This window comes from Oratosquilla oratoria, chromosome 2, assembly GCF_046742065.1.
Source record: "Oratosquilla oratoria isolate Oo_2021 chromosome 2, ASM4674206v1, whole genome shotgun sequence".
Lineage (NCBI taxonomy): Eukaryota > Metazoa > Arthropoda > Malacostraca > Stomatopoda > Squillidae > Oratosquilla > Oratosquilla oratoria.
Genome location: NC_134778.1, coordinates 63,692,978 through 63,705,631, shown reverse-complemented (window position 1 = coordinate 63,705,631; position 12,654 = coordinate 63,692,978). Strand labels below are relative to the sequence as shown.

The 12,654-nt window shown below is 39.2% G+C and overlaps 1 long non-coding RNA gene across 1 annotated transcript; it reads right to left on the bottom strand.

Moving 5' to 3' along the window:
• Window positions 1-5,254: 5,254 nt before the first annotated feature.
• LOC143039545 (uncharacterized) lies at window positions 5,255-12,654 on the bottom strand. Its single transcript, XR_012967648.1, has 2 exons — window positions 11,625-12,654; window positions 5,255-11,542 (listed from the first exon to the last, which is right to left on the bottom strand). It is a non-coding gene; the product is annotated as an uncharacterized LOC143039545 (long non-coding RNA).

The window sequence follows — 12,654 nt, the reverse complement described above, 5'->3', positions numbered from 1 at the left end:
AATACTGTGAACATCATGTGATACTGACTCTCCATCTTTTTTGGTAACCCTGAATAAATTTATGATCTGGTAAATTAAATGTTTTCTGGTATTCCTGGTATTTTGGCAAAAATCTGCTGGTAAGTGACTAAGGTACCCAACTATTTGTTAACAGAGATCATATTCTTCACGTACATTTGTGCAAAGATGGCTTCATTAATGGTCAATTGCAAGGTATGTAGAAAACAAGGTAAGGACTCATATTTGTCTTGTACAACTACTACTGCCATATCAGTTGCATTAATTTTATTGCGAGAAGTATCAAATTGCTAAATTGTCTGATACATTCACTTATATTCTCTGCAGCGTGTAATACTTCTAATGGAGAAATTCTTGGAATTAAGCCTTTTTCAAAATTTTCAGTGGGTTAATGAAAGTTTACAATTAGAAATGATATATTTGCTGAAGTAACGTTTCAGCCATTAATAATCAGTGATAAATGAGTAGCAATGTTGATTTCTTCCTGTATCTTACTTCTGACATTCGATATATAGCTTGTATAATATTTTTTATATCATTTCGAGAGTGACTTGCAACAGAAAAAGGTTGCAGGTCAATTGCAATAATTTTTCTAAAGTATCTATGAATTTTTGGGTGTCTGCTCTCATTTCTATCTATTTTACGTCGATCGATAACGCCATTTAAAGTCTGTTTCTTAGAAGAATCGCTGACAACTTTTTCCCGTTTAATTATAGTTGAACAGTCGAAAGTAAATTTTATTTTCATATCTTCTTTTCTCTCGTCTTTTTCTTTTCTTATATTCTTGGAGTTCTATGCCATATTTTGTACTTAAGTGTTTCAACACATTTGACAGATTGGATATATTTGCCATAGTGTGGATCTGAATATAGAAAATTTGGCACGAAATTTCCAAGTTGACTCGGCCCAGTCCATTCAAAACAACAGAACGGCTGAAGTAAGTCCGTTAACCTCCTTATGACGCAATTTCAAAGAAATTTGCCATTTGCCATCTTTACATTTTTATGTTTCTCGGTATAACTTACTTGTTTGTAAAACGTTTTCTTATCAATTCATGATAAGCTTTTCTGGAATAAGGAAAAGTGTACTTTTTCCGTTACATCATTACATTATCTCCCAAACAATATAGCTCCCCCCGACTATACAAGACCGAGAGAATACGGATCTTGCGACTATATACAGTACCGTACATTTCTTGAATATGACAAAACTAACTCACTATTGGTCAACTGATCCCTAATTAAGTTATAGCCACATGCCTTCAATCTCTAATATATATATACTACATATATATATATATATATATATATATATATATATATATATTTATTTATAATAATAATAATAATAACAGTAATAATAATAATAATAAAAAATGGGAAGACTTGGTGGCAGTATTCTTTCCCCCCACCACAGAGGGGTTGGACTACTACTGCTACTTCTACTCTTTTTTTCTTCTTCTTTTTTTAAACGACCTCCATCCTCGTGGAACTGTGTGGTGGAAGCGATCAGGATCTGTCTCCCACAGACTCAGTTCATTGGCCCCCCTCTCTCTCTCTCTCGCCTATGACTGTGGTCGGCGACTCTTTTATTTTATTTAATATTGCCTAATACAGAAGTTCATTTATCCTACTGTCAACCACCGTCTGCTCAAAATCTAGGTTTTTTATATGTGCTGATTTGGGCGGTGGAGACCTGGTACCTCCCAGGCATAGGAGGGCTGATCTTAGGAGTGAGAATGACAGTCTACATCTCATCCATGAAACAATGCTGCTTTTTGGTTGTTGTTTCTTTTCAGCCATCAATTTAATACGTATTGATGACAAGGACATTGTAGCGTTCATAGTTGATTTTCATATCTAGAAAATTAGAAAATATTGTAAAGAAAAATAAAACAACATTAAAATGAATGCTAAAATGCCTCGCATCTACTAGAAACATCAAAATAAACAAACATGTATGGATACATAGCTAAAAGAAAATTCTTGGTTACACCACGATAAAGGGTAAAAAATAAAACTTCACGGGCAAATGATATATTTAATTTTCTCATGGGTAAGAACAGGAATTATTGTTACTACTTTTGTGAATAAAGATTTTGGCTGAGATCTTTATACTGCATTTACATTAGCCATTGATTTACGGTATAGCAAAATGTAATTAAACTTACCTGATCACCTAAAACAATAGCAAAAGTTCAAAACACAACCTGTGAGGCATAGAATTCGTAGAGAAAGACAATTTCTATGATTCCAGGGTTGCCAACTGATTTTCTGGTGGAATCCGCTCGACTTTTTCAAATTTTCCACAAAAAGGCTGAATGGTATTTCTTCCCAATAAGCATATAAGAAAAAAAAATCCCAAGCATCAAATGTTTTGATTTCAAAGGTTTAGTAGCTAAAAAGTAATGAAAACAAAATTCAGAGGGAAAATCGTCAAAGCGTTAGCACTATGCGAGAACGAAGTCTTTTTAAATAAGAATAAAACACGTCCTGTTCTTATCCAATCACATAACCAATCAATAATGAAATAAGTAACTTCTGTAAATTTTCTAAACTAATTCTTCAAAAATGTATGATACTTTAGATGTTAATATCTCTATGTTATACTGATACTTTAAAGTCTACAAACAAAATCTAAACTATCAATTATTACCTGTGATAGAAACTTAAGTTTCAACCATACGAATTCCAAAGTATGATTTTCAGAATTGGAAATTAGATATTCTCCTATTTCAATTCCCGATTCCGATTCCGAGCACACACACACACGCGCACACAGATACACACGCATACACACACAGAAACACACACAGAAACACACACACACACACACACACACACACAGAAACACACACAGAAACACACACACACACACACACACACACATATATATATATATACTGCATTAGACTTGTCAGGAGTTAAATGTAGAATCCCCCACACATCAACTGTAGAATATCCACCACCCCAATTATACTCAATTGTAGAATTCCCCCCTACACACTGATCAACTGTAGATTCTCCATCCTAAATAACACAGGCCAGGTTAGGCTAGGATAGATTAGATTAGGTTAAATTAGGTTAGGTTAGGTTAGATTAGGTTTGTTTTGGTTAGATTATGTTAGTTTAGGTTAGGTCAGGTCAGGTTAGGTTAGGTTAGGTTAGGCTAGGTTTGGTTATGTATCACAACTTATAATCAACTGTAGAATGTTAAGTTAGGTTAGTTATGTATCAAGAGCCATTATAATCAACTGTAGAATGTCTAACCCAGCAACACTCAATTGTGCAATCTCCATTTCAAACGCGCGCATGTGTGTATGTGTGTGTGTGTGGGGGGGTTCTAAAATTGAACCCTTGTCAGCTTTAGTGAAAAGTAAATAGCAATCCCATTTGAGTTTGTTAACTTTCTTCTTAAAGCGTTCTGGACAGTTGGAAACATCCTGTTTAGACAACAAAGCACAGTAAACACTTTATTTGTAAATATTGAATTTTTTTACAGGTAAATCTTGACGATGTTTTAAATTACAGAAAAAAATACCAATGCTTACAAAACCCGGGCAATTTAAATATTTAAACACAAGCCAATGTCCTAGAGATGCACGGTCAGCTTTCCTTAGGATTTTGTCAAAAGGTTGACTACAAACTCACTATTAGTATACTTAGCCCAGTCACTATTATCAGTTAGTTCTTAGTTTAGCCAAAGCCCGTGGATCACGTCACTTGATACACCTGTATTCCCTCGTGGCTGATCGATGGAATCTCTTAAAATCTGGAAATGTACACTCTATAATTTGACTTAGCTGTAAGAGGTATCCATGTTTCGGATTTTTGTTTTTGTGGTCCTAGGGGTCCATGTGTTCTACATTTTGTATTACTGGTCTTATTTTAATGCATTTGATTAACTGATACATAAGTCATAAAAGTTATACACATATTAAAGGACGGACAAATAGCGGACGGGTTATTACTATCTTATCTGACATTACATGAAACAAAATATTCAAATATTACATTGTAATTCGTGGCGCGATATGAATTCTGGAATACTAAAACAATCGAAATATGAATACGTGTTAGTAAATCAAATGATAAAAGTGTACATTTAAATATTAGTAAGAGAAAGTCCTGTTCATGGATTATCACTGATGTATGATTCGTACCTAGGCATCACAGAAATCAAAATACAGACATAAAGATGGATGACGTCAGTTTGGCTCGAATGAGAGACTTGATCATCTTCACTCAATAACCCGAAAGAGGACCGGTGGTGACGGTTGGCTAGCCTCTTCACTCCGGGGCACATCGCACGTCTGGCAGCATTAGCTGCCCGACGTGCGATGTTGCGTCATAATAATCGCATTATAAAAAATAAAGTCAGTGCTCAATCGTTCGTTCTCTTTCACCCGTGAATTTTGATAACCATAGAAAATATGATGAAGCCAGTTTAGAGAGAAGTAGGTACGACTACAATAAATATAATCAAGAAGCCGACGTCGGCATCATCGCGTATCCACTTGCTCATGACGCCTGCGTAGTCGTCACCGTATGGAAGTGGGGAGTAATTTAAAGTGTTCGATCATTCGGCCACGGGATTTGGCAGTGTGAACTGTCGTACGTCAACATTTTCCCTCTTTTACATTGTTTTAAAGAGAAAGGAAAAAATCACATAGGATAAGATGCTCAGTTTTAAGTTGGGATTTCACCTTGCAATTTTGTTGGTATGATTTTGAATCACCCTATATGTATCATACATAAATTCTTGATGTTTATTTCTTTGGTATCGGCGAAGATGCATCCTGAAGGCGAGACGTGTCAGTGTTCTTGATTCTCTCTGATGGTGAATTCATCAGCACCTGTTCCTGTACCACCATGGTGATGTTTGATTTGATTTGATTTTATTTTATTCGGATTCAATCATATATACAATAAAATACAATACACGTAAGACTCATATTATACATAGTAAATACATTTGTATATCCGAGGATGGCACAGAAAGTCAAAAGACTTATTTCCACTGTGGTCTTCAATGTTGAAGAAGCTATCTCTTCTTTCTGGAATAAATAAAACTGAGGCCTTTTGGCAGGGAACGTGGCCAGTTCCCCCTTTCCCCCCAAAAACAAAACAAAACAAAAAACAACAACAACAATTCTGATATAGACCGATGATGCATGTACATCGTCCTTGTATATCGTATCTTTGCTGCTAGGATTAGGGGAATTAAAACACATCTGTGGAACGATGGAAGAATTTTATTAGAAAAGGAGGTTTGGAATCGACCATGATGAACTCCTTCAGTACGCATGTACACTGTACTTTATAAATTGCAGTCTGACCTGACCAGCACCCTGCCATTTTGTTCATTTGAGGGGGTAAGGGCCCTGAATCAAAGGGTTCTAAAGTCATAGAACAACACTCAGTGCAGGGCATTTCACTCAACCGAAAACAGTTTGACGCCTACCGAGATAAGATTTATAAAGTTCGACTTCGTTCTGAAGGGATCAAGTCACAAAGCACCCACAGCGGCATACCATTCAGGCTCTGTCGCCAAGTGAAGCACTACAGAACTTCAGACTCCTCTCGCCCTTCAATACTCGGCAGAACTGGACTACAATAGTTGTGTCCATCGGCGGATGAGGGAGGGACGAAGATGGTCTGCCCGAGCCAAGGGCCCCAGTAGGACGACCAGATCAAACGTCGCTCCCTCAACCTCCGTCTCGAGTCGCCTCGTTTCATTCGGTGGACTGATGCAGATAAAGTACAAATTTTGTACAAAATAACTTAGAATCTACAAGAAATCAATCGACGCTCTACGCAGTTACTAGACGTATGTTAGCCTAGGAAGCAGCTTCCTAACTGTCCTATGCATTTTCTAGTCCTTAAGGAATGGCACTCCAACGGAAAATCTAAACAAATTCGACGGTTACTTTTGATATCTAAACATTATGTACACATCAGACACACACATTCTGACACACACACCATTTACATGGAATGGGAACAGGATCTCCATATGTCTACAAAAAATCAGAAAAAAAACTTGCACTTAGAAAGACGGCGATCAACACCACTTGTAAAGTCACTTAATTCATTTTCCCAATAAGCGTTACATGTCTTAACACTATAGAGTCCTACAGGAATTCGGTTAATTCCCGATTAATACAAGTTATTACCACTGGAGTTCTCTTAATTTTAAGCGATATTTAATACTGTAAAATCTTGTAGCAAACCCGAATCATCTCGTAATCCTAAACTCACTCCGAGTACAGTCAGCTACTCAGATCTGTCCGTATTCCCTGCCCTATCACTATCGTCAGAATGCATAGACTCCTGAATCCAGTGAAGAAAAGAGGTCTACAAACAATCACCAGAAGAGGGTGGAATGCTGCTCTGTTCCTTGCTCCGGATACAAGACTCTGTGAAACTCAATCTTAGTTTGTTGGAGTTTTCGGCGCAGTAGACAGGACCCTACCCCACCTGCGCGCCCACGCCCACACACACACACACACACACACACACACACACACACACACACACACACACACACACACACACACACACACACACACACACACACACACACACACACACACACACACACACACACACACACACACACACACACACACACACACACACACACACACACACACACACACACACACACACACTCACTCTCTCTCTCTCTCTCTCTCTCTCTCACACATACACACACACACACACACACACACACACACACACACACACACACACACACACACACACACACACACACACACACACACACACACACACACACACACACACACACACACACACACTACAGCGGGAACTTTAGGGAAGGTTCTGCCACATAGGTATGGTTTGTTCTCAGTGGGTTTGGTTTGGTGTGTGGATAGTGTGTGTCCGCGCAATGGGAGAAATTCTGGAATTGTGCGTTTGTTTGTATGTGTTGTCTGAATAAAGAATCAGGCGGGTCGACAGACTGCAAAGATACGAAATCTTAGAGCAAACACTTATTTCTGAGCTGGTCTCGGAATTTGACCTCGAGTCTTTCGGTTGTGAAGCGAGTTGGTTAATTATCGAATCTTCATCCAGGAAGATTTTTGTTCTCCGTGATCGTAGTAAGGCAGAGAAAGCGAATAAACCTCAGTGACTGACTACACACTAAACCCTATGGACCTGGCATCTGCCTACAGTGTAGACCTACACTTTAAAAAAGATCTGTCACTAACAGATAAAATCTATACACTAACATACATCTTCCGAACCTGTTCTTCCTCACATCATTTGAACCGTGACACCTCCAGTTCTCTTACACGCTGATCACTCATGAGAAATTTCATCACAGTCCTAGATGAAGAGATTTACAACTTCCTGCACACAACTAAAGCATGTCACCAAAGCAATCTTATCATTAAGTTATTGTTATTCTAATTAATAACATCGTAGTACAAAATTATTTAACTTACAGAATGGTCTATCTCTATGGTCTTAAATAGTAAACATTTAAATGCAGTCAAAGAATTAAGGTGGGAGAATCTATTCAATCCTTCGTTGCAAAGAAAGAGCGACGACACTATGTCCAATGCGCACCAAAATAGTTTTGATGGTATGACGTCATCAATGACATTAGACCGTATCCGTTGTGACGTCATTAATCTTCGTCCCCCATTTATTGTTCGTCTTATGTGAATCGAGACCCTTTCGGCTGCTGATAGAACAATGAATCATAGAAAATGTGTAAAATATTATAGGTATAACGTGACGTCATTGATGGCCCCACGTCGCGCCGTCCGGATCGACTAAAAAAAACGGATTAATGCGAACCGATCTGGGAAGATTTACTTTGTATTCACGTTTGTGATCAACACAACTTATTTTACAAATGTTGATATGGCCAGCCTCTAGATGACTTCTGTTGAGAAGATTCCGTGAGAAGGAATATGACAACTCGTAAGATGTTTCGAATAGTTTCTGAAGTTATATAAATCGTTCCTTTGAATCAGACTACTCGGGCTTTCCTTCACGTGAATGAAATCGTCTGATGATTGAAATCTGCGTCATCGGTACTGGTTCCTATGAAAGTCTTTCAAGGAAGGACACTTTTTATTTTCTTGTTTTCATTTTACTAGAATTAGGAAAAATTCACTCCGGTTTAGAATTTTTAATATAAAAATCTTAAAGTTCAGCGTCTGATTTGACACGTGAATATACTCGTATCTGTCGCAGAAACGGCTGTTGTAATTTTAGTTAGTTTGACCTATTTTGTGGTTGTCTTCGGAGTCCACATGAAAGAACGTGTTTGGAAAAGAGGGAATGAGAAATAAGAATTTGGGAATCGCAGATCTATGGGGTAAGTGCAGCTGCTAAAATGTCTGACAGTTGAAACTGTGTTCCTTCCGCAAGTGCTGACGACAAAGAAAGATATCGTGCTCCTCCTAACGACAGTAAATGTGAGAAAAACATAAATCCAAAATGTCGACATACACACGACAAGCTGATCAATGTTTACATGAGCATGAAGGCTGTGAGATGAATTTTTTTTTATCAAAACTTTTGTAAGATACCGGTGTTTCGTAACTTCTAACTGTTATCTTTTCTATAATTTCTTAATTTCAGTTCGAAACCTGATTTGGCTACTCGCTGTGCGTTGTAGTATCGTTCACTGCGGTTGCACGGTGTCTATACCGGATCGGAATCTTTCAATCGACACCATTGGGAATCTCTTAAATTCGGAAGTCTCCGTCATTTGCAATGAAAACACATTTCGAAAATATTCCAAAATATAATATGGCGCTTCTGGTATCCAGAAATATATAGGCATAATACTATACAATACATCTGAGGAACTTTTCGTTCCCGATATCGGGGATTTCTGAATTGAAGATATTCCCAAAAGAGAGAACTATCGGCTCATATTTTGAAAAAAAAAAAAAATAGAATAAAGTACTTGGTGACAGCTTCCAGGTTCTGATAGTTTTACCGACTAACTTGAAGAGTTAATAGTAGTAAAGTGGAAACGAGTGTACACAAAGGGCCGACCTGTTGCTTCATGAGAAGAGTTCACTGGTGATGAATCGGCAGTAATGCTGAAGAGAGGATGAATTGCAAGTCTCGCTTCATGATTTGTGCTGGAAAGACTGAAAGGGACACTGACGAAAAAGAGACTTCTGGAGAAAGGAGGATTGGGGAGGATGATTCTCTCCCTTCTTGCTACCTGGCTGCCGTTAGGTGATTTTATTCACATGAATGGAACCAGTATAGACGTCAAAGAGTTAACCTTTGGCTAAAGTGACGCTTCACGAATTCATCATTATGAACTCGCACGATTAATTTCTTTAATAAAAGAAAATAATAATAATAAAAAAATAAAAAATAAGAAAGATCAATACCATCTTCAAATCCTTATTGGCGGAACTCAGGTTGCTTAGAATGGATACAATGTCCTTCTCTGAGTTGAGGAGACCAGGCAGTGGTGAGATCGGTAGTGGATATTACACCTAAAACAAGTCAGGGTATAGTAATGGAGCACACCTAGAAGGGATGGCTATAAGCATATCTAGCCGACTACAGCACGCTGTGGCTACTCCGGCGATGAGCACATAATGCTGGTGTGCGATTGAAGCACACCTAGGCTTTCATCTCTCTACCGAGGCATATGAATTTGTAAAGAAGAGGTGTTATGACAAACTTGACTATAGTCGACCTGTCCCCCCGGTGGGGCACTCTTATTTTTCAATGACTTTCATGGGGTTACTGAACATGGCAAAGTCTTGAAAGTTGAGGATTGCTGGTTCCTCGTTCCAGGGATGGCAACTACACCGATACACTTGGTGTAACAATGTTGGAGAGTGGCAAAAGAGGTCGATCAAATCCTTGTTATTACTTGTTCGATGCGCCTATAGAACTACAGGGTTCTCTGGAGCGCAGAGTTAACTGGGACCACCATAGACTTGTGATCGCAGCATTTAAGTTTGGTGTCAAATTCGTTAAAATCCCGGGATATAGTCCACCTGGATTTCATCTTGAAAAACTCAGGAATAATACATGTAATAAGGCGTAGGTGGCAACAATTTTGTTGACTCAAAGTGCTTGGGACCATTGAGGACCCTGGAAACTATGGAACACCTTCAAACTTGAAACTCCAAGAGCTGCCAAGGTGTGCAACGGAGGACGTTCATGTTCGAGGAGTGTTGTGGCGTCAATTAAGACATTGCATGATGAAGAGGTCATCCGTGTTGCCGGACTGTGTGGCTTGGGGGGTTGGGGTGGGGGCTGGTTCCATATAGAACTCTGAAACGGTAGACAGGAACTTTTATAGCGCTGGAAAAGGGGAATTATGTTAGGGGAATCGCCGAAGATATTGAAGGAGATCTCAGTACCAATGACCACAGACTTGCCTATCGAGCCGTGACGAACTCCGCTCCAGATCTAGGACCCATATGAGTAGTGTCCAAATAATCAATTGGTAACTAGTGTCAGAGGGAGTTTATACGGTCTAACGGTTTGTCGAACGCGGTTCGATAGACACGTGTTACGTGTGAACGGGGTATTTAGTTGTCGAACACGTTGGTTAAACCCCAAATACCCCGTTCACACGTTCACAAATCACTTCAAACACGTGTCTGTCGAACCGCATTCGACGAACCGTTAAACGGCCGTGTGAACTCCCTTTCAGACGTGGAGGAGGATAGAGCTGGCTGAGTAGAGTAGTATGAGCAGTTGCACAAGGCCGACCCCCTTTTCAAAAGATTATCTAAAGACAGGAGGATAGGAGGACGTATCTTCTACTCTGATATTCTTTGACCCATGAGGAATTGCGTCCCTGGGGCGATTGCAAATAATTTCTAGTTGCGTAGATCAGTGTGTTCGACCTTTGAGAATGGAATTAGATTACATTGTTAGGTTTAGACTGTGTGTTCTATGATATGATATATATTTATCATGTGTTTTAAATGTTCAGTCTAGTGTTCCCCAGATTTTTGTCACCTATGTTTTTTCTTCCATTATATGTGTCTATCAATAATGATAAAAAAACAACAAAAATGACCGGTTATCAGAACCGATTGATTGGCCAAAATGCGGATACTGATTCAATGTCAAAATAACCGATATGGCCGATTACTGATAAATAAAGTGGTTAAAAATCTTTATCAGTGCCGGGCCTGGTCATCCAAGCGAGTTTAACGATAAGTGCAGAGGCTCGTTTTGGTCACACTTAGGCGGCGCAAGATATCTTTGTTAGCTTCAAGTTGGCTTGAATTCCCACGGTAGTTATACGTGTACGTTAGACACCCAAAAATGATGGCAGAAAGTTACCTCGATTTTAAGAGAGTTACTGTATATAGAGGCATAATAAAAACTCAGCAACGAAATACATATCTGCATAGTTTTGTTATATTTCGGGTCAGGTTTGGGTTTCCTTAATAATTTGAAATAAGCCTTTCAGCATGTTGACCCACTTTTAATCTGTTCCGTCTATGAAAAGGCGGTTTGCAGTTGTCAGGTCGATTTGGAACCTAGAGAAGGGTCTCGATTCACAGTGGCCATTTACGGGAAGGGGTCACGTCCCCCATCTAATAAAAAAAAACATATCGAAACCTAGAGAAGGGTCTCGATTCACAGTGGCCATTTACGGGAAGGGGTCACGTCCCCCATCTAATAAAAAAAAACACCTGTGCTTAAAAGAATATAAAACATATTTACAAAGTTTGTTTCCGTGAGTAGTACAGAATTCATGAGGGCTAGTTTAGGGGACTGACTGTTCTCGCCTTATACCAAATGGGCTTCGATTTCATGTCGCGGAGGCGGTTGTTCGGTCATTTCATCTATAGCAATAGCAACTAAAGGGGTTTAGATACATGTACACTAATCGAAACTCTTATAAGTTCATGGGTTATACCTTATAGAGGCACACAAACACGCAAAGCATCGAAGCACTTGCTCATCCCCACAAGAGGCACCGAGTATCTAGATTCTAAGCCCAGTGTTTCCCGACCTTTTCGAAATGATTACCCCCAAAATTCAATTTCGCAGTTATCAATTACCCCCATTGAACATTTACCCGGTAATATCGGCTATTTTGTTTAGCTGTCACCTGATGAACTGTTATTGGCTGTATATATTTAAGGATCCAACACAAATGAGTGTAGTGATATATATGTAATTGGAGAGAGTTAAACTGATTGACTTGGTCAGGGTACCTCTTCTCACACAGAACATCCATTACCCCAAAAATATGGGTCCATTACCCCCCTGGGGTAATTTGCCCTCGGGTTGGGAAACACTGCTCGATGGGTTCACCCATTTTCGGACGGGTGTCCCTTAGAGGCTCGATTGACCTTTTTGCAGGAAGGAAGGAAGGAAGGGAAGAAAGAAAGGAGGGTGAAAGGAGGGAAGGAAGGAAGATAGGAAAGAAAACAGTAAAGAAGGAAAGAAGGATGGAAGAAAGAGAGGATGGAGGGAAGAAAGAGAGGAAGGAAAGAAGAGAGAGAGGAAGGAAGGGTGAAGTAAGACAGGAGGAGAGTAAGAAAGAAAGAAAGGAGAAGAAAGGAAGGGAGAGTAGAAGGGAGAAAGGAAGACTAGAAGGGAAGAAAGGAAAGAGAGAAGGAGAGAGGGAGGGAGGGAGGGA